This window comes from Falco peregrinus, chromosome 6 (assembly GCF_023634155.1).
Source record: "Falco peregrinus isolate bFalPer1 chromosome 6, bFalPer1.pri, whole genome shotgun sequence".
Classification (NCBI taxonomy): Eukaryota; Metazoa; Chordata; class Aves; order Falconiformes; family Falconidae; genus Falco; species Falco peregrinus.
The window spans coordinates 32,600,321-32,623,597 of NC_073726.1; the positions used below are offsets into that span (position 1 = coordinate 32,600,321).

Genomic DNA, 23,277 nt, shown 5'->3' on the forward strand with positions numbered 1-23,277 from the left:
GCAGACACGTCAATAATGTGTTGTCTGACGAGACCCTCAGCTCAGATATGACACATTTCTCATACAAAAATAACTGGGTACAGTAAGAAGCTTCTCCAACATCTCCCCCAGAAGAATTAAGTCTACACACAGTAGCCATTTGATAGCAGTATCTCCTGCTTTTATTTCAGATGGTCTGGTTTGGGGTTTAGTTGCCTTTATTCAAGAGTAGATTTTCACTTGGTACAGATCACTTCAGCATCTGAGGGATGCAGTGACACTCAGAGATTCACATACAGAGCACTGTATAGGATGAGGGCCTTACCATAGGGACTTCAGGGCTTACCCAACCACTACCACACTTTCAGTGAGAACACGATGGGAGCACTCAGAAACCCAGACCTTAACCCATCAAATCAGTAATAAACATAGGGTCAATAGGGTGGTATCTAATCACCTTGTCTATTTTATTAATGATAGTTGTCTTTTGATTATATGCAGGACAGCTGTTAGGTTTTCCAGTATATTAAGTATTATTTACCTTCTAACCAGAGCTTATTGTAGATATCTGTGTTTAATTACACTCCCCGTCCTTCTCCCCTCGGTTTTTAAAAAAGCATGGGAGAGACCGGAGCATGTAAGGGAAGACGAGTGCAGGGGAAAGGCCTGGTCAATTCACATCCTAACACAGCCATAGGTAAAGCCAATCCAAGAATGATATTTGGGTGTTTCACAAAAAGAGCAAGCAGTGTTTAAGGTCTCTGCAAGAGGGACACTGTACCCTTAAATACATGGTGATGACTTTGTATTTTCACATACCACCTCTCTCCTCTGGTGAGGACTTTCGTCAAAAGTGGAAAAAAACCCCTTTAATTATTTACATATTTCACTTGACTTACCTGATGTTACATGAAGATTTCTGCTACAGCAGAATGGAAAAAAAATAGTTTACTCAAACCAACACCTGGAACAACAGAGTTCAGAATGTTTTGGTACTGTGGATACACTTAGAGACATTGACAAATTCAGTTTCACTAAAGAAGTGATGGGTGGCTGCAATTTTGCATTTCAGTTTCTGAACCTTGAAATCTCTTCCTCCCACTAAAGGATGCTGCTTCATAGCCCTTGCATCTGGAATTGAAAGCACCAGAGTAATTGCTGCAGAATGGGCCTCCAAACTGCTCTGAACAGGCCGGTGTGCCAGGCACCTTGGGCTGTTTGGTGAGAGGCCTGCGGCTGAACAGATTGGGCCATGTGTGTCCCCATCCTTGCATGTATAGGAGCCATCTGGAAACAAACAGCTCAATCATAAAGGAGTAAAGATAACAAGGAAAATTTCAGCTCCCTGATAAAATAAAAACAGAGACACTCGTTTATCTCCTTATTAGTCCTGTTATAAGCCTCATCAAAGACGCATACTTTTCTTTGCTTCCTTCTGTGAGTATCCTTTTTAACAACGACATTAAGACCGTCACCACTGGAAAACAGAGTTAGTTGTGAGAGGCAAGGACTAGTACACTGCTCATCTGCTGTCAATGCCCTGGTTGGAGGAATCACAGACCCAGTGGACATGCAGCCTAGCAAGTTCTGCTGAAGACAACTGTCAGCTCAGCAAGACCCTCTGTGCGGTTGTTTATAACACAACTAAATTTAAGGCCACAGCATCCTCTCTCTCTCTCAGAATAATACTCGAGAGAAACAGCAGCTGGAGGAAAGAGACAAGAAGTTAAACAAATTCTGTACATTTGCAATGTGGTAAAAGAGTGATCCCAGGTGAACTAGCCACCAACATGCCACTCAACCATGGTGCTATTTAGCTTGGGCAAATTCATGGCAACTCCAACCCAGCCTGTGCCCCAGCAAGCACCCAGGTCTGGCTGTACCAGCAACAGCTACCGAGAACCAACCCCAGCTGTTCCAAAGTTCGGGACTCCATCTTTAATGAACCTAAACCAATTTACTTTGAAGGCAGCCTGGCTCCAGACTGCACTGTGTTTTCCAAGTGTTTCCCATAAAGCTAGGGACAAAAAAAAAAAAAAAAAAGAAAAAAAAAAAAGAGAGAGATGCACGCTCCCTTTTGTGCCTCATCATGATCCCAAGGTATTCCTCCAGCTCGGGCACTGCTAAGCATCAATCCTGGCCAAGAGAAAAGACCCAGTACCTGCTCCCAGCAAAGCCTGGATTAAAAAAAAAAAAAAAAAAAACAACAAACAACAAACGAGAAAAAAAAATCAAAATGGCAATTAGAGCAAAATACTCTGATAGAAGATTGAATGCAAATTTATTAAAGCCAGTCCTTAGATGACAAACTACAACTGCTAAAAGCTTTTTTTTAAATACCTTTTTTTAACATGAAGGGAAATAGAAAGGGAGATCACTGGCCTCATTAAAAGGTGCTTTTATTTCCTTATTCACTCCCTCAGTTTTCTAACATAAATTTTCCTCTGCTACTGACAACTCCTGCATTATTTATACAACAGCCAGGGTATAATTGACCTCTTTCACATGGGTGAATATCAACATATTGGGGGGGGGGGGGGGGGGGGAGTAGGGCACAGAATGCAGATAAGTGACAATTTCCATATTCGTAGAGAAAACAGTTGTACTTTGACAGTGTGACAGATTTTAGATGTACTGTTCCACATTTATATACAGTTGATGTCTAGCTTATAAAGGTTCATTTAGCTATAAAAACATCATGTTTGGCTGCAAACTCAAAGGAGGAAGAATAGAAAGGAATGAGAAATTTGCATGACCGAAGATGTCAACAAGACAACCATTTTACAGTGACATAATTTTTTGGAGTACTGGATTTTTCTTTCTAGGCTATTCTAGTTTACCTTGACTTGAGACCTAACACGAAGATACAATCCCTACTACACACAGTGCTGTGAAACCAATAGCCAATTCCCAATTTCTAAAAGGAAGAAATCACATAACCCTAAAATATACATACTATTTTATTCTCCATGTTACCAGCTTCTGATTTATCTTAATGTAGCAGAATTTTTCCCCTGCTTATTTTCCACAGCACTTAACTGGAAAAAAAAAAGAAATTACACCCTGAAGCTTTAACATCACAGTATATACCCACATAAACAGATGCAATGCCGTGAATTTAAGGGGGTTGCGTATTACCAGGATCATCTGAGCAGATTTCCATGTACAAATTACACAAAGCTCGGTAAACATGATCTCACCTCAGTCACAAGCCACACGAAAACTATAGCCTTGAATAATGTTAAGGTGGAAGGGCCGAGGGAGCACACAGGATGGCAAGGCGAGGAAGAACCAAGCTAACCCCCAAAGCACCATGCCTGTTCAGGGGCAAAACTTACTGCAGTTCAGAAGGGGAAAACATACAGTCTAGCAACACCTGAACTGCTGCTTTTCTTCTTTCCTCCAAGAGCTTTGCTGACAAGGGGAGAAGTGATACAACAAGCCTTCCCATACTTTGTCAAGCGTGATCATTTCCCTCGCTACCAACTATGCAGATCTGCTTGGCTCCCCCTGCACGCTTCAGGCAAGATCCAAAGCCTGGCAAAGCCAACAGCTCTCTCCATACCAGCTTCAGTATTCAAATTTCAGAAAATAATTTCTCTTAACTGTTGTGATTCACAGTAATGCAAGGCGCCTCCTTTCATGCAAGCCCACTTCCATCAGCACAGACCAGACAAACCACCTTCAACAAACTGCCCATAGCCATAAGTAAGTATTGCCACCTCCAATACAATTTACAGTTTTACTGAACAGATGTCCACTTTTCTGTGGAGCTGATAGTAGTTTTCATTACTATTGAGAACTCCTCTTCTAGATATAAAGTTCATTCTTTCCTGACAGCACTGCACAGACCCCGTAGACTGACAAATTTGCTGTTCTATACAGCAAAATATTTATCTCCAAATATTTTTTTAAACCTAGACCTTTGCACAAAGCTACTGCACTACCAAGGTTGACATATTCCTGTGAATCAAATACAGTAATACTAACTGCAGTAAGATATTGATGATTAAGTCTCATCTAGTGATCCCAGACGTTTTAAAGTCACTGGAAAGGAACTGATGCCTCCAGAGAGCAGTCCCTCTCAAACCAAGACAGATGCCTAAGGTAGGTCAAATGAATCACCTTCTGAGGTTATTTAAAGTTAAATGAGATGAATCCCATCCTTTAATCTCCCTCTGCCATTGATCCCCATCTGTCATATGGGATTTGTGTTTCACCACATCAATAGGACACTACTTTGATTGGCTCCTACGTAACATAAACCACCTGATGTGTACAGACTTGTACACGCCACAAAAAGTTAATCCTAAAATGTTTACCCAAAGTCTTCAGGTCTACCTTCAAAACAGGCTACCTGAGCAGTTACAGTTTCAGATTTCAACTTGTTTCACCCATTTCCACCATCATGTACCAGAGTAGGACTAGATGTTCTCCTGTATCAACTTCTCATTGAAAGAAGGAGTAGAAATCTCCAATAATTACATCACCCTCCAGACAGATAAACTAGCTCCTGTACTGGGGAAGCTGATGTAGCAGAACTCTGCTAATTCCTTTATCATAGAAACCTTTAGAAATTGCTTTCAGGCATGAAGTAGCTAGTCTCTTAAGTATTACTGGAGCTGGAACTAGTTTATCTCCTTTATGCCAGATAAATTCCCTTCTGGCCACAAAAGGCTAAAATCTAGCCTCTTCGTATCATCCCACCTACAAATAATTCACATCTCAGTTGTGAGCACGGCATTATGCGTAAAATAGCTTTCTTCAGAAGTAAGCTAAACAGTTTACCCGGTTTTCAACTGGAAAGTGGCGTATCAGATTATTGGGAAACAGGGATGTTTTTTCTACTCAAAACTGATGAATTCATAATTTATGCCAGGATGAAGGTAAAGAGGTTGTAAAGAATGACTCTGCATAGTTTCTAATTAGATCTCTAAACTGAGTGTCCATGTCCCTAGTATGAACAGTACAGCCTTAATGACCACCAAAATGCACTTACATCTAGCAGAGTGCCCAACAGACAAGCGTTCACATTTTCAAGTATGAAGTTTCCATGATACAATTAAAATCCCTTTGAAGGAGAAGGTTGATATGGTTACAGCAATGAATTGTTTATTGATCTCTAGGGGCCTCAAATAATGGCACTTCTTCAACATTTGGGCTAATTATTATTTGTTTTGCACAACGGTCCACGTCCCCAGTCAAAGATCTAGATCCTATTAGGTTAGGCACAGTATAAACACGTTACAAGATATGTCAGGCCCTGTTCCAAAGGGACTGCAGAGCAAACGCTGCTTCTTACAAACATGAAGAAGCTCTTGATAACACCAGTTACAACCCACATTTGGAATTCACTATATTAACAGAGGACGTGGAGAGGTGAGCCATCGCCCCCAGATCTTCTCAGTTATTCCATACAAAAAAAAAAAAAAAAAAGGTAGAAACTTGCCCACCAGACATTAGGATATTTGCCAAAGAAATAAAATACTGGGTTGGTTCCCCCACACTCCCCCCCCGCCCCCTGCCATGTGTCCAGGCAAGCAGCCTACAAAACCAAAATAGGTTTAAAAGCCTAACTAGCTATTCTAAGGGGTGGCGACAACAAATTATTTTTTTATGCAGCCTTCCAACTCATCTGTAAGCACTTTGAAGGAAAAAGATAATCTAAATTTCTAGGGTCTAATTCAGCTCATCTAATAAAAGGAAATGTGATTCACTGAGAAACACATTAACAAGAATTCTGGTCTAAGTGAGCCATATGTGGATATACAATGTTAGGCTCAGTCCAATGGAAAAAGCAACGTGGCCTGAAGCAGTTGCTTTGTAACAGGGGACAAAACTTCAGCGTGGACCCGTTTCAGGCTCGCTCAGCACGCCTTATCTAGCCAAAAGAGTCATGTATTTACTACGGTTAAAACTGATAGCTATTGCACATGCTGTGACTGTATGCACGTTTGCAAGGAGGCTAGCCCATATGCTGAATATGCTTATGGCCTGTTAGTCTCAGAGACTAACTTGCTGTGACTAACCAGCTAATGTTGGTTTTGGTTCCATCCCTGCTGTGCAGCATCTATGTAGATCAGCTCTACCTCTGCACCAACACATACAGAGTTTTTGACCACCACTGAACAACTTACAGCCCCCTCCACTCACCACTGCACTCCTAAGCCCATTACCTTTAATACCTCCCACTCCTACTATCTCACATACATACAGAAAACTCATATACCCAGTAATATTGGGGAAATCGCTTTAATCTACAACAAACTTGACTAATCACAATTAATAAACTTGGTGGTGGGCTTTAAGAGTAGGAAAGTTTCAGTACATTCCCTTACTTTTTTTTTTTTCCTCTCTAAATACTATAGCACGAGACAAACACTAAGCACAGTTCTCCATTATTTGCAACCCACCTCAAACTTCCTCAGTACAACTACCTGTAAGCCAGACTGAAGCAACTACCTTTTCAGTATCTTATCAGCACTATGGCTGTAAGTAGGACAGGCTGAACTAGTATTTTTTTTTCACAGTTTAAGGATAAGTTATTTCACCACCTCATCAGCGTAACTCCTAAGCTATTCAGAACCCTCAATCCAGTTATCTTAAAAAGGACCCATGAAATAGCCAATTTGGCCTAATAGAAGAATAAACCTTAAATAATCTGTTAACTAAAACAATCTGAATATGTCTGCAGCCAGGCTCAGCACCCACTACAACCACTTATGGCCTTCTGTCCACCCTTGGGTTCATCCTTTCAAATTCACACGTTCACTTACTTAAAACATCTAAAGCCAACACTGCAAACTATGCTAAGAGATTTGGGTTTTACCTCCCCAGAAGAGATTACTTTTCTTCATCACAGAAAAGGTCACAGAACTGAGTGAGAGAAGGCAGTAACATCACAGACTAAGGCGTGCCATGTGATAATCTCTTCCAGAAAATAATTTAGCTTTATTCTGTGAAATCAGTTAACACCATTGAACTCAATGTAAATTGTTCTAGAAGTAGCTGAAGAGCAGAGCCATATTAAAAGACATATTTCAACCCAAAGCAAATTAAATGCTCCCAGTTTCACGTTAATACTAAAAGGAATTTTGAAAAAGCTATATAGAGTAATATTGACAAGTTCCATTAAAACTGTGCAAATTACTTTTGCTTTCACCTATATGCAACACATACATTTTGGAACTCTGTTGATGGGTACAGATATCAATGAGCTATCCGGAAAGGCAGAAAAAGGTTTTGGTTTTAAGAATACATTGGAATCCTTCAGTTACAGCGGAGACAGCCTCTCCTGTGACTACAGAAGTTTAATTCATCACCTTTAATGGACATTAGGCTGGTTGTCGCTTCAGAAGCCAATTGACACTACATGAATAAACAGTACTCAGTTCAAAAGCTGCTTGATATTGAGATAAAATATTTATTACTATTATTCTTTTCTAAAATGCCAATTTTGATAGTGAGCTTTATGCCTTGCTCACCTATAACACAGAACTTCCATCAATATTTATAAAGAGTAATTTATTCTAGAGCAAACAGTGCAAAATTACTACCCAGTGTATGATTTGTAAAGCCAATATTTGCATATCAGGTATTAAAGCAGGTCCAAGTCATTACTGGAAGTGGACATATGTTTTGAAAACACCAAATGCAGGAAAAAAACACAGCACATGACTTCAGATGGTTCTGTCCCAGGTTTTTCACTTTTGACATTTTCTTAGTGAGCTAAATGAGCACTAAATACACATTAAACAAACCTTTCAATCCTATTATGCACAGTTTGCAAAAATGAAACAAACATACAAGACCTTCACTGCTTTTAACTTCTACAGCTACATCATACCGCGAAGAAGCAACTGACCTCTGTCAAGGTCACATGGGTATTTCCTGGGGGTTTTCTGCTTTAACTAGCAGCTAAGTCAGCTAACAAAGCTTGAAGTAAAAAAACCTGCACCTGAAGAGGAAGTAGAAGGCAGCTTCTTGCTATTAGTGTATGAAAAACAACTAAGATGAAATTAAACCTATGGAAAAAAGACAAAAAGGCATCTACTGTCAGATATTAATATTGCCTCAGAAGAAATATGTCCCAGATGTAGTTATCAAATGCAATGTTTAACAAATATATTTTTAATTAAACACTTAGGCTGTTAGAAAAGAGGTAAACTTTAGTTTCAGCATCCTGAAATTCTGCTATACAACAATCACTCCACTCACAGTCAAAAACGGGTCTGCCTTCCACCCTCGCCTGGACTACGCAATTCTGTGGGATGACCCTCTCAAAGGTAAGCCTAGAGCTGCATCCCCTTGTAAGAGACACCTGCTGCATTACCAACCACCAATTAACCACAGACACATGGAAAAGGGACATGGAAGATCCTCACCAAAACAAGCTTATCCTGGTGCAAAGCAGATTCATGCCAGGCTTCCATGGCACATACCAGGCACAACAACTGCCACCTGCAAGGCCAGCTCCAGAAGGGGTTTGGCAGCACCCAGCCCTCCAGGTAGCTCCCAGCTGATGGGCACCTGCAGACTAACCCAGGCATATTCACACAAGTTCAAGCCAGACCAAGGGGACACATGGTACTTGCCCTTCCACATTGGAAAGGCCAACAGGCATTCCCTTTTTAAACAGAATTCCTATTATTAAGCACAATTTCTAGTTTTAGGACACATCAGAGGAACAAAATAAATGGAAGGAACAGATATCAGTTTCAGTGGGCTTTAAATCAGGTCCCAAAGATTAACACCAGTTAGATAAATAAATAGGAACTTCTTGTCGGTAAGGTGGGACAAAATAGGATTATAACATACAAGGGCAGCTTAAGAGAAATTCAGACAGAATCTCTTCACACTACACAAATAGCATGTCATCACCTTTTACAAAAAAAAATAATAATCGTTTAATCCAAGAGACACAATAGGAGTTAATGGCAGCAAGTTCAATGGGTTGGTGATTTCAAGGCCAGAAGGAGAGCTGATTATCTACTCTGTTCTCATGGATTAACACAAATCAGAAATCCAGCAGTTTCTATACCAAATCTAGAACTCGTACCTGGTCTAGTTAAAAGTTAAACTCCAGGCAGAAAATTGTCATCTCTGTAAAATGGTCCATACACTTGCTACTCTGATAGATAAGAGATCGACACCTTATTTCCAATCTGAGCTCTTGTAGCTTGCATGCCCGACCAGGCTGCTGTGTGAACTTTTATGTACTAGAGAACAGTTCCATACCAGTATTTTTACTGTGCGGCAATCAAGGAAGTTCCCAGCATATACAGCTTGCCACAGAGAATGGTAAGCTTTTAGGAGTCTCATTAAGAAACAGATTTAGCACATCTGAAATGACAACTTCTGGGTCCCTTCTCTAAACTAATTCTAGTCGTCCAGAACCCTTTTTGAAGTTGGGCAACTCCCCTACTCTCAACACTTCAGTGTTTACAGGTCCACATGACTTCACCACTTTTTAAAATAAAGACAGAAGATACTCCCTGGATGTAACCCTAAGTCTTTTCTCAGAGCCATCTTCATGGGGAAATCACTGTTTTTTTACTGAAGTAGGCAAAAGTATTACAATTCACTTTGTTAAAATACCTCTTCAGATGTAGGAGGAGAAGCCAAATTAAGTAGGTCTATAATAGCACTTTTTCCAACCTTCTTAATGAAATTGGCACCAAAAAAAATCAAAAGTATTCTCATGGAGTCTGCATATTATTCCAGATGATTGTTAAGGATAATGAATGGAGTTGGAATAATGGAGATGGCGATTCCCCATACACTCTATCTTCTGCAATCTATCAAGTAAAAAAATTTTAATCTGTTCACACGGACAATGGTTCCTTTCTACAATATTATTTCTTATACTCAGAACATCACCCTAAGCTAAATCAAATATCTTACTGAAGTCAAAACACAAAAGCTTAAAATTTCAACAAGAAACAGAACAGCCCTTTTTTAACAAAAAAAACCAAAAACAACACACTTTCAAAACTGTTTTGATTCGGATGTATTACACTATCCATCTTTAACCCTCAACTGTTCTCCAGTAGCTTGTGTCTTCTATTGAAACAACACACTAAGTTTTCCTTGTTTCCACATTTAGCTTTAAAAAAAAAAAAGCCCAAAACTGCAAACCACTCGTAGCTGTCACATATTCTTAAGATTTTATGATAAAAAAATAGATGTTTATGAAGAAATACTCTTCACAGCTTTGGAAAGAAATAAAAAAAAATGTAATTAAACTATGTGTTACAAGTGACCATTAAGCATTCCAAATTTGTCTCATGTCCACTTGTTGATGGTGTATGCATACACTTTTTCTAGAAAATATACGGCTGTTAGAGGCAGGGATCTGAATCAGATAAAGATTCCTTGGCAAACAGTTGATTTCCACAGCACCTTCCACAAAAGCACTCCAATTATTCTCAACTGCCACATCTACATGGTTATTCAAACACATGGACATGAGTAAACTTGCAGGCAAACAGTCTCTGAGCCAAGCTGGGTAATGGTTACCAGCTTTCCCCTATTGCAACTGCTACACTGATTTTTCAATCACCCATAGAAAAACAATACCCTTAATATAAAAGTACAAAGCAAAACCTGTAAATGAGTTTTAATCAACTTCATTAAATCATCACTGAGCAGCTTTGAGGCATGTATCCTCATATATGTGAGGTACCATACTACCTAGTAACTACAATCATGGCTACAGTATTAAAACTACTATAGTACCTTTGGCTACTACCATAAATCCTGAATAATGATCGGGGAAACTTACAGACAGCATCATTAAAGTAACCAAATTGTTTTTAGCCACTTCTAAAGTAAAAGTTTATTTTCCTGAAATAGTATATTAATATAATTATTCAGAGCTGATGAGTAACAAATTGTTTAGATAATTTCTGGTGACACTTTTTTTTTAAAAAAAAAAGTGTATGGTCTTCCATTTAGGAGATCAATATAAATATTAGTAGCTTATCAGACAACTACACCACACAGAGACATTCAAGATTTACTTTGTGTTCTGACACGTTTCTCCCAGAATCTTTAGGGATGGCCAGAAAAGAGAAATGCCATCCCGAGTTGACAAACCTCTGAGAATTTAAAAGATGGCAACATCACTCCCACTAGGATGGAGAAGTGTTTAGTGCCTGCTGTTCTGGGGAAATACCTCCAGACTAGCAGTGATAAGAACAGATTAAGAGAAATAATCAATGCTCTCATAAGCATTTGTAGGAAATGGAAGACCCATGAAGAGCTACTCCTTAAGTCACTGGGGGCGGGGGGGGGGGGGGGGGAGGGGGGGGGCGGGGAGTGGGGGATAGAAAAGCCAGCCTCCAAAACACTCTGATCAGACATTTGTCAAAAGCAATACTTAAAGAGACGTTTTTATTATTAGCGCTCCTATCTAGCTTTTGGTCATTACATGCCTCAGGAAACAAATATTTATTTCATTTAAACGAGACAACTTTTTCTACACGCTGCTTGTACAAATCACTCTGCTAGCCCATGTAGTCACCGAAAGCGATCGCCTGTAACCAGCTCTTATCCTCTCACCAGAAGAAATCATGAAGAGCTCTTGTCAGTTTTCCTCCTCCTAATGCATTCTGCTTTGGTATTGGCATTTCTGTGACAGATGGAACAGTATAGCCAGCATCTCCCAGCCTCCCCCTGCCCCTTACTGGGGTGTATGCGGAGGGAGCAAAGCTTGCTCTAGCAAAGAGGTCATTTGTACCTAACAATCCTGAAAATATTTAACATAATGCTTTGCTTATTCAGTCTGGCAAATGCTTTTATTTTAACCTCAAGTATCCTTAGTAAATTTCAGCCGTATGCAAAAATGCATAACAGGCTAACAAGCCTCCCTCATGTGTATTTCTAATTAAGCTTCTTCCTAGATACCGAGTAATGTTTAAAAGAAACATTCTATAGAGAATCAAAGTAAATCAAATGATTAAGTATTTCTCTTTGTGAAACTGCACATTTACATAGGCATCACCAGCAGAGGGAAGGAGATCATGGTAATTCCTCCATGCTTTTCTTCTGGATACGCAGAAGTATTTTCTTGTCCTTTTCCATTGTATTGCAAACTTTGATGTCTCTTCCACATCAGGTAATACAAGGTTCCATGCACTCCTATTCGGAATGCAGTTCCCAGTAAGAATTTATGTGGTTTTATACTTATATACACATTTAAACACATACACACTCACGCATATTTTCAAAATTGTAATCAGACTGCTGAATGGACAAGAAAAGACTGCGATATAATAAATAAGAGCTTCATTTTCATGGGAGGAAACATCAACTAACAGAGTTCTGTATAGCCGAGTGGCTTAAAAACTTCTGCCAAGACACTAAGCTGCTCCTTTTTACTTATTACAGCCAGCCCTGCCGAAAGACCATAAAAATTGATTTTATGCTTCCGGTCTCTCTATGCTAGCTAGAAAAGTATAGATTGTTTTCCCCTACGTTTCTGATAAACAGAACTTTCCCTTATCTCACACCTTCTCGACTACCACTCTAACCAACACTGAACATTTTCTGGGCTCTTGTATCTGATTTAAGTTATGATCAAGGTAAGAGAACATTTCAGATTGTTAAATGAAACGCTGGTTTAGTATATATGGTTTTAAAGGGCTTCTTGGCCGTCACTGTTAGAGAAGGCTATATCCCACTTGCACTGCTATGGCATACGTGGTAAATTATTATTTTTCACATTTGTTCTGGGGAAGTATTAGAACTGCTCTAAGTCTGTGAGCTACCTCTTTAAATTCCAGTATCAATCCTTAAAATGGATTTAACATATTTTGCATCAAACATTAATAAGGCTCACTTAGGCACTCTTAACGCGAGGGAAAATTGGGCTTGTATGAAATGGCTACACTGGAGCATATCATGCTTTTGCAAGTGCGGGAGTATGATTATTTTCTACAGTATGTCATTATCTTCTGCCCTGTGGTTCTTTTTTAAATTATCTCTTCTCACTCAAGCTGCCTACACTGTGTTTTTAAGCTATATAGTTTCAATTTATGAATTGCACGCATACAGATTTTGAGCAACTATACCACAAGCCAAGAGTCAGACCACGTAAAAGTATATTCCCCTCAAACACTACTAATAGAACTACAATTCCAAAAAGCTTGGAAGAGATACGCATGTTTGACTCTTAAGACATAAGATCAGGTCATTTGTTTCCCAGACAGGCAAGAAAATACTATTCTAGACACACGTGGAATCTCCTTACACTTTTCCTGAGCGGGTTTACTTAAGCATAGCTAGAGATGTCATTTCACATCCTCACAAAGCAAATGAGTTTGCTGCCTACTTGTCCTTGCACCCAGAAGCTCCCCCTCCCCTTCTCAGGGTCACTCCTGAAACAATTGCTCATATATAACTCTAAATGTCAGCCCACCAGAGAAAGGAGCCTCCCCTCAGGTCTCCAATGATCATCTTCTGCCTCTTAGGATGAAGCAACTCTCTCTCACAATAAAGCAGTTTAAACAGCATGTAATAGATTAACACACAATACCGACGGCACACTGCATAGCTGCTCAGAGGATCAATATTGCCATGGCTGATTAGTAGTCTAGTTGAGGTCTACAACATGTATGTGTATCTAAAATTACTCTACCGACCTTTGTACAGAAAATATTATTTCAGAGACAGTGAAATATTATTGCATTACAGCATTTTGCATCGAGTTTACAAGGTAATAAACACAGAGCTCCCTCTTCACCTGCAAATGGCTATTAAATAAGGAAAATCAGCCTTGACATCCCCCGGACAACCAAAAGAAATTATTTATTTGGATGCTAACATCTGTCTCGAGATTGTGGCCAAGTGCTTTTCTGCGCTCATTTAGGACTCCACTTGGAAAGCTTTTTCAGTTACATTTACCTAGAGATTTCTCTCTACCACTTCCCATCTGACAGAAATCACTCAGCTGGGTCTGATGAATAATAGCAAAAGGCAGCTCGTATCAGAGATGATTGAATTACAGATTGTTGAGAGTGCCATAAAGGCTCATTCCAATGACTACATTTAATTTACTTACTATACTGACTACCAGAAGCCGGTAGTCTTTGACATCTTTATTCCAGACGACTAAAAACAAAAGAAATATTAACATTCTTTGCCACTTTCTCACTGCTCTGCCTAGCAGAGTTTGATAGGCGATTATTAACTTTAAAGCAGAGCGCTGAGCCCCGATCCATGCCGCGTGCGCCTACGGAACTGCCCGTAACGCACCCGAAAGCACGGCCAGGCGGGCGGTACTCGGTAAAACGACGGTAATAACGTCCGAGGGCACAAACCGGGATCGCACGGGAAGGACACGCAGTCGGCTGACAGCCCCTCCGAGCAGGGCAGGAAAGGCTGTTGGGAACTGACACCCAAGCGGCTGGACGCTGCCCGCGGGGGCCGGGGCAGGAACGGCGGTGCGCCCCCCGCCCGCCCCCGGGACACACCGCCCTGCCGGGAGCGGCGGCACCCGGGTGACACCCGGAGAGGCAAGTTGGCCCGGCGGCCACCCCCGTGCAGCGGCGGGGAGGGGCGGGGGGCAGGCGGGCGGCGCCCCACTGCCACAGCCGGGGCGGGGGGCGACGGCGGAGCACGGTGGCGGAGGGGGGCGGTGGGCGCGGGCGCCCCCTTTGTCTGAGCCGCCCCCCGCGGGAGAGCCCCGGGGGCGGGCCCCCGGCAGCTGCGGGCAGAGCCGCCGGGCAGGCGGCGCCGCCAGCCGCCCCCCAGCATGTGCTCTCCCCCCGCCCACGCAGCGGAGCCCACCCCCCCTACACCCACCCCCCCCCGCCCAAGGCGACGCCGCCCGGGCGCGGCGGCCCCGGAGCGCTACCTTACCTGGCAACCGGGGCGGGTGCAGCCGGTTCGCCCTTCAGCCTCCCCCCGCGGCGGCCCCACGCGCGCCCGGGCCCCTCCCGGGGCGAGGCTGCGGTGGCCGGCGAGGTGCGCGGTGGACCGCCCCCGCGCACGGCAGGCAGGCTGCCCCAGCCCCCTGCGCTCGGCGGGCTGGCGGCGCGCCGGGCTCTAAGTTTCAGCGGCAGCGGCCGCCGGCGGGCAGGGCAAGGCAAGGCGGGCGGGGAGGCGGAGGCGGCACGGGGGATGCGCGGCGCCGGGAGCGCCGCCACACTGCAGCGTCTCCAGGAATCCCTCCCGCGAGAAGCAGCCCATCACCCCCGGCCCGCCGCCCTCATTGGCTGGGGGGCGGGGAGACGGGCTCCGCCAGCCAATCGGACGGCGCCCACCATGGGTGGAGCCGCCGCGCCGGCCTCGCCCATCCCACGGCCGCGCGGTCCCTGTCTGCCCCGTCGGGCGGGGCCGGCCAGCGGCAGGCGGGGGAGGAGGAGGAGGAGGAGGAGGAGGAGGAGGAGGAGGAGGAGGGCGAGGGCATCCCCGCGCATGGCGGCCGGGGCTGGCACCGCGGCCCCCGGGGCCGCCGCGGGGCCGCCGCCGGGCGGCACGAGGTGCCGTGCCACAGCCGCGGCGGCCGTCGGGTGACCTGTGTGCCCCGTGCAGGGCGCGGCGCCGCCTGCGGGGCGCTCCGGGGGCGACGGGGAGCGGGGGCGGCGCCCCCCGCCCGGCGCTGCCGCAGTCCCGCCGTACTCGGTACTTTTAACGGGCCTGCGGTGCGCGGCCCTCCCGCTCCGGTGGGCACTTGGGCAGCCTGCGCCGGGCAGTCGCGACTGAGCGGGGAGTCGTGTTTGGCGTCAGTGGCTTATGCGAGAGCAGACCGTATCGCGTGTTCAGGTAAGGGCATGCGAGGGTTAACTTAATTCCCTTGATCCATCCACTCTGAACTGGAGCTTTGATTAACGTTGGTCTGCAAAATGTAACTGTAGCAAATTCAATTAAGGGAAGCACATTTCTTCAACTTTTAATTAGATCTACCCTATTTGTCTAATGTTTAATATAACATAAAAAGCTGCTCCAGTTCCAGAGGGAAATGGAAATAGATTTAGATGTAAGCTCAGCTTTTAAAAACACAACAGACTAAAGTTCTTTGTTCTTCAGCGTATATTATTGTTGCATCTGCACCCTCAAAGGCACGGGAGGAAAACATAATTTTATGTGAAAAACTGTAAAATAATAGTGTGGTACTTATGCAAGAGTTGCCCATAACCTTTAATTGTTCACAGGGTACCAAACATACAGGTTCCAGCCCGGGCTTGATGCATAGTACTACGGGATCCTGCTGAATTTCTAAGAAAACTTGAGTAAGTAGTAATGTATTCCACAACCATTTAGTTGGTTACATTTAGTACGTGAGAGAGAAAGTTACCTGAATTACATCTTAATATGATAAATAGCAAATGTTGGCAAAGAGAGGAGCCCGTATGCCATCATTAGTGAGTAACCGAGCAAGTTGGAAGGCTCCCACATTCCCTAAGTAACTTACTGTGCCTTCAACAGAACATCGTCCTGCCATTCCCCACCCATGCCTTCATGGTGTGATTTGCTTCTAAAAATTTTGTCAGTGCTGGACATACGTTTTCAGGTCTATTAGTCACAATATGAGGTTTCTTTATATGAGCACATTAGGTCATGAGAGGAGAAAGGGAAAAGGAAAGCAAATACCGGCTCTAGCTAACCTAGGGAAAGGAGGGACCACCGTAATCTAAACTGCATATGCAGAAGCTGTCGCCTGCGTGCCCAGATCACCCTGTGTGATTTAAAAGTGTGGTTGTTTTCTCTCTCCCAATACAATAGATATCAAGAACTGTTTTCTCTAGGATCATTTATCTGGTCAGTTAAAAAACCCACACATTTCAATGCTACTGATTATGAGAACCTGATGCTGTGTTCCTAACAGCCACACAGCCAGAAGTCTGTGGGAGTCTGGCATTCGCAAGGCATGACACATCATACTCTGTCTTAGTATTTAAGTAAAGACAAGAAACTTCACATAAGCCTAACAGCCCTCTCTTAGTGTATAGACAGTACAGAACAGAAATGCTGTCTGGCAGTAGCCCTGAGGAGTATACCATCACTTTCTCACTCTCTGTTTTAGTCCATAGGTGTTTATTCTGCTAGATTAAAAAAAAAAAAAAAAAAAAAAAAAAAAAAGGCAGGTGCGGTAGGGGCTAGGAGAGTGGTAGGAGAGATTTCTCCTAATCTTTTCTAAGCTTGGTAATTTGCAGTGGAGAAATTGCTGCAAAGGTTGCGTTCCTTCTAGCACACATACTTCCTTCAGTTCCTTTTGTACCCAAAAGCTTATTCATACAGGATGTCTCCAGTCCTGTGAGGAAGTTTTATTTCACTACTGCATCCTCAAAGAAATGGGTAGTTGCTGTCCAGTCATGACGTTAATAAAACCAAAGGAATCTGTGAAACTTGAACGATAATGGGCAAGGACGTGCTAGAGGAGCTCAGGAGCCATTTGATGAATGCTTGGAGTGCTAACCAAGTCCTAGCCATTAAACTCAGAAAACACAGATCATTGTAATTACTGTTGTTATGTCTTCCACAGTTGTGTTCAGGGAAGAAGAAGGTATCCTATCATGAGAAAAAAAGAAGAAACATGCAAATCCAGAAGGAATTATGTTCTAAACCCAAGACCTATTTTGTTTCATTTTGTTTTGGTTTTATGTGCATTAGTGCATCATTAAATAGTGTCTACTATTTGGAAGTGCCATCAGGAAACGTACCGAATAGAAATGAAGAACAAGACTCTGTTATATCCTTCATATTCCTTGCTTTTAATTTAGACTTTGACTGAGCCAAAGGTTGACGAGCATCTGGGAAGTATCTGAATAAAAAAGCGAGACCAGAAATGGTGCAATGTTTGTCTTTGCCATTTTTATTTTTTACTCTCTGTATACTATGACTTCAAGATAAAACCTTCAAGATTAGAAAGCGATATGAGCCATAAACACTAGGTTTTGAAAGTAAAAGACTCCTGCTTGCTCCATAAAGGTGGCAAAACCCTGGGCCAAAGCCAGTGAAACCAAAATATTTTCAGGCCTATCCTGGCGAGTTTTATGACATATAAAGGGCAGATACTAGAATTACAGTCACTGAACTGAGGCAAGTTCAGGAGCAACAACAATTGTAGCACATCAAAAACAGCAATCAGAGCTCTGGCTTTAGGCCCAAGCTGTCATCCGTTTTCTTTTGGACGTCGTCCTTTGGTGACCAAGGACCACAACTGCCACAATTAGATGTTCAAGATGGGAAGTCATATAAATCATGAGGGCACACCAGTGGCAGGTGAATGAGTAAATGATAATGATGGCATGTTAATTTACTTACCAGGGAGAGTCTAGAACTGGAAACTTAACAAGAACTGAACTGTGATTGTCATGATGAAATTATTCACTAGCCTTGTCTTGTCCAAGATCTCAGGTACCTGTTTTGAACAGAAAGATGCTTTTACTTTGTTCTTCATGGTCATGTTATTTTTTTCCTGGTTTCCCTTTTGTTTTGATCTTTCCTATCCTCAAGATTTTTATTTTGAGAGTAGTTTGTTTGCCTGAAGACAAAGAAATTGTCTTGTGCTTAGGGAAATGGGACAGCTTTTCAAAGGAAGATCCAATTGCATTATGATACTTCTTTTAGCAGATGAAACGCCCGCTCTCAGGTTTTTTTTTTTCCCAGTTGACGGGGAATCCAAGGGCTGGTATGTACAGCTGAAAATTAAAAATTTGGAATCCCATTTTAGTGCCCTGTTGTCCCACGCTTGGTTTCAGTAAAGTTTGTGTAACACATACCGGCTGATGATGGTGTGTTTAGAAGGCGCATTCCCAGTCAGGAAGCCAACTCTACATCAGGAGAACCTGAAAGACATGAAAGCAAAGTGAGGAAGCTGAGTCCCAAAAGTGTGAATTAAGCTTCAGTAAAACGAATAAATAGTAAACTATTCAGCTATACACAACTAACAAAACCATATGAAGTAGGTCTTTGAAGATGATTTTTGGAGCGATGCGTGAGACTGTGAGTTGGATAGAGGGAGTGGAAAACAACTATTGAGGTTTTGGGTTGGTTTTGATTCTAGATAAAAATCACAGGGGTAAAATCAAAGAACTTATTATTCTGCTGACTGATGTTTGTCTCAATTTGCCATTTGATTTCATTGTTTTCTTGTGTTTGTTCCGTACACATCAGCTGCTGCTTCCAAGTTGTTTAGGCAGAGATGGTCTCTTTTAATCTGCATTTGTATAGCAGCTGACACAGAGAGCTCCTGCTCTGCGCCCAGGGCCCCTGGATGCTGTGACAGCATAGAAGAAAATTAAAATGGAATTACTCTTTTACCAGAGTGTTCAAGTGTAGTCAAACAAGCCTGCATATGCTTTGATAGATGTCAGCTCTGTAACACAAGGACAGATCTGAGTCAGTATCAGTCTGTTCCCCTGTAGATGGTGCCCCTAGTTCAGGGATTCTCTTTTGGGTTGACAAGCCTGCATCCTTAATACTCCTCCCCACTTTGAAAATCAGTTTTCACCAAGTGGTGCTCAGAGTGGTATTCCAGAAAAAACGCATTTTCGGTGCAGGTAGGACAAACTGGACTGATGTCCTGGTTTTCTTTTCAGGCAGAATCTACTATATAAAATGACAAACTAACTGAACCGTTAGCTTCCAGAGTGCCGAGATATTATCAGTCTTGGATCTTACCTTATGGTGGTAGACATTATGGCTTCCCCGGTGTAAAATTTCCAATCACTGGTGAGCATATGCATCATACGGATGCCTATGTAATAAAAAGAATGGGAGGTGGGATTTCTAATTTAATTTTGTGGAGCTGACCTTCACAAAACGCGAGGAAGAGCTGTCTAATGGCAGTCACTGTTACCCCTGAGAAGAGGGTCGAGACTTAAACAAGGTGTTTTCAAATGGATCCGCTAATTGTCACAATGTGCATAAAAGAGGACATTCCATTGTCTCCAGTACAAAACAGGGATAACTCTGATTTGAGAGACTCAAATGATTTGCCTGGTAAGTGCAAAATATGCTTATATTTACACCAACCTGAGAGTGGAGGGTGAATAATACATGCATTAGAATATAATACTGAAATGTAGGTAAAATCTTGTGGCTTCAGGCTGCCTGAATTTCATGTCTCTTATTTGTGATCTGCACAAAACCTTCAACATGCAGCAGACATGTAACAAAGAAACAGAAAGCCAGCCCAGCCATGGAGCATGGGCAGTTCTGCCATGCTTCTGACCATGGGAATTAAAAATGGGACAGAGTTACTAGGGTAAAAAACTACTTAATGTATTCTGAATTTCAGAAAATACTTTTGAATATCAGTAGTCTGATAGATAATTCTCAAGGTTCTGTTGTTTGTAGGTTTTTTTTTTCATTTAGCTCACACTATCATTTCTTTCAAGGGCACAGTGAAGTTACCGTGGTATTCATATTTAAAATGCCAAATCATAAAGGTGTGAGGGTTTTTTTTTACAGAAGTCACCTTTTCATAATGTTTTCTGTCCGTTTTTTTTTAGATTTATTTACTTCTCTTACAGGAATGCAGTCACTGTACAATTCTGATGTTTAGACTACTGTTGAGCTTAAAAGCTTGCAGAACACATGGCTGAATGAACTGAAAATTATATATCATTAATATAATTAGACAAAAAGAAATTTTAATTTCAGTTTCTTCACAGCTATGTTTGAGCCAGTATGCAATACGGTAAACTAGTTGCCTCTGGTAATTTTGTCTGTCAGCAGCACCATTTTGTTTTCAAATTAAAAGGCTTGTTTTGTTTCCCATATTGCTTTTTCTATAGCGTATGCCATAGCCTTCAAATTACGTAAGAATAAGAAGGGAATAGAGCTCTCCAACTGGAACAGTGTTGTTAAGATGATAAGGTCAATGGTAATGTCTCTTCTGCAAACCTTGATAGATATTTATCCAAGTCAAAGCTGCATTTTTAATCATTAAAATATGTTAATGTGAAAAAGACCTTTCTTGCTTTTTAAAAGCTTAGGCAAAGCAAAATAAATCCTGCCCAGTGAACTTAATTCTCCTCAGTCATACAGGTATAAACCTGTAGTAAGACCTGCTGTTTTAAAAGCAGTTTCCATGACTGCTATTTTCTATAAATCAAGCTATCATAGAGATCCAAAGAAGTTAATGTAGCAGTGCATAATTTTAATTCAAGTCGTGAGTTTAAATACGATGTTTTAAGGGAGCAGAGATTCCACTTGCACACTGGGGACATAGCTTCTTCCTTACTCAATAGTTTTTACTTAGTCTGGAGCAAGATCATCTTCCTCAGCTGCTCATAAATCTGTGAATGAGAATCCCCTATCACCTTCCTAGTTTTTTGCTTTTGACCTCTTTAGTTGCCAGTCCTCTTACCTTCCTTCTTCTCTGTCCTTCCTGTTCATCCGGGAATGTATTTTGTGATAACTTTGCCAGTCCTAAGTGAGAAGTGATCTGGACCATCACAATCGTCCTCTTCAGCCTTGATATTAGACCTTTTTCTGCAAGAATCAGGATTGTTCCTTTTCTCTTAGGGATGGAGATAAAATCTACAGTCAGAGTTATGACTGAAGATGAAGTACAGTAATAGATTGTTCCCTGCTGAGGAATGGAAAATTGCCAAGTCGTCGGTTTGGTTTTAGTTCTTGTTTGTATGTGAACAGAAGTAACTAGTAAGGAATGTTACTTAATGGATAGAAGGGGGGAAAAAAAGAATAAAAACAGACTAAAAAGCAATTTAGGATGGAGATAATAAAGATTCTCATCACTAGAAGCTCATTCTTGCCCACACTGAAGTCGGACTAAGAGCTTGCTAGCTTAAGCTCAGTAATTTGATCCTAGGGAAAAGTTCAGCCCAGAGGAGTGTTTGGTACTAATTAGTTTAAGGATTTTGGCCAATATCTTCTTGTCCTTAAGTGTGGATTTTCAAAGAAATGGTGATTTCATATGGTCTTTGATGTTGAAACTCTAAATTAAAATGTTCTTTCTGAAGATGAGAGCCTAGATTAAGTTATTCTGAGACTTACAGTGGACTCCTTCATGCCTTAGCGTTCTTCCTTCTGCTGGAATCTATGACCCACACTTTCCCCACCATAATCACAGAAAGGCATTATCAGTATTATTCCTTCATAAATATGAAGGTATCTGCAGAATAACCTCAGGGATTTATTAGAGCAACAGTCATTCCTCCTAAGTTTAAAAAGACCTGTTCAATGCTAAGGTTTTTTTATTAACTAAGTCTTCAGTTTGGCTTTCCCTCTGAAAGTTACTAAGCTTTATCTCTGACCAATTGATATTTTTTTTAAGGAAACTGGTCATGCAATTTTTTTCTTACAGGAGTTCATAAAAATGTCCACGTTTGACTTTTTCCAAACTCTTTATAGTAGTCTGCCTTCCCTTGTACTCTAATTTAAATAGAAATTGTTTGATTTTTCCTGCAGTCACTTCTAAAAAAAACTTGACAGTTTTCTTTGAGGAAAAAAAGGTTATTTGCTGAAGTTATTTACAGTTTAATTGCCAGTTTAATTACAATCTAATGTCTCATTTATGGTGACACGCTCAACTCTGTAGGCTGAGCACCGATAGATTACAGGAGTCACAATGACAATATATTCACTGTGTCTGGAGCTGGGCAGCCTCACACTGTTGTTGGGAGACCTGCCCTGAAAAAACACATCGAACCCCTAGTGATGATCAGAACATGAAAAATGGTCTGACCAAATGTCTTGTCGGTATGTAAATGCTGTTGTGTTTTTGCACTCCCAGTTTTTGCCAGTGACTCATAGTCCATCTGACTTTCTGTACTCCCTATATGTTGGTGAACACATTCAGAGGCTCTCCTAGAAAAGGCATCTCATAGCATGAGTGCAGAGGCCAGCTGATGCTTTTGGTGTGTTTTGGCTCTCTTCACTATGGATGCTACTATACATGTCTGGCCAGCTTATGGTCCTCCAAAAGGATCCCAGCAACCTATGTACCCTTATGAAAGGACCTCTAACCTTCACTGCCATACTACAAAGAGTTGTATATGTAGTCTACAGAGGATCCATTTGCGGTTCTGTTCCTGTTTCTGGTGTTGGTTTGAGAGCTGTGTGAGAAAAAAGATTTGATGCATCCAGGTGCTAAACTTCATAGTCATGAAGTTTAGCTGCTAATAACATGTAGTCAGGAATTTATAAAATAACTTTGGTTGGAAGAGACCTTTAGGGGTCATCTGCTCCAACCACACGCTCAAAGCAGATCCAGATAGATTAAGTTCCTCAGGGCTTTGTCCAGTCAAGTTCTGAGTGTCTTGAAGGATGACGGTTCCATAACCATCTGGGTGGCCCTCTACTGGCCTCACTCCGGGGTGT

The 23,277-nt window shown here is 42.0% G+C and overlaps 1 protein-coding gene and 1 long non-coding RNA gene across 5 annotated transcripts in view; one reads left to right on the forward strand and one right to left on the reverse strand.

The window, feature by feature from the left end:
- The window catches only part of SYT1 (synaptotagmin 1), a 357,757-nt gene extending 342,572 nt beyond the window's left edge, over positions 1-15,185 (reverse strand). For 3 of the 4 annotated variants that reach the window (XM_055808602.1, XM_055808601.1, XM_055808603.1), the window contains exon 1: positions 14,842-15,184. The gene's annotated coding sequence lies outside the window, so the exon portion shown is untranslated. Of the gene's footprint in view, positions 1-14,841 lie in introns of all 4 variants that reach the window. The other variant, XM_055808605.1, reaches the window with a different exon arrangement.
- A 176-nt stretch (positions 15,186-15,361) lies between these two features.
- LOC114011951 (uncharacterized) lies at positions 15,362-17,775 on the forward strand. The gene is made up of 3 exons (XR_003554107.2): positions 15,362-15,747; positions 16,137-16,214; positions 17,468-17,775. It is a non-coding gene; the product is annotated as an uncharacterized LOC114011951 (long non-coding RNA).
- Positions 17,776-23,277: the final 5,502 nt, after the last annotated feature.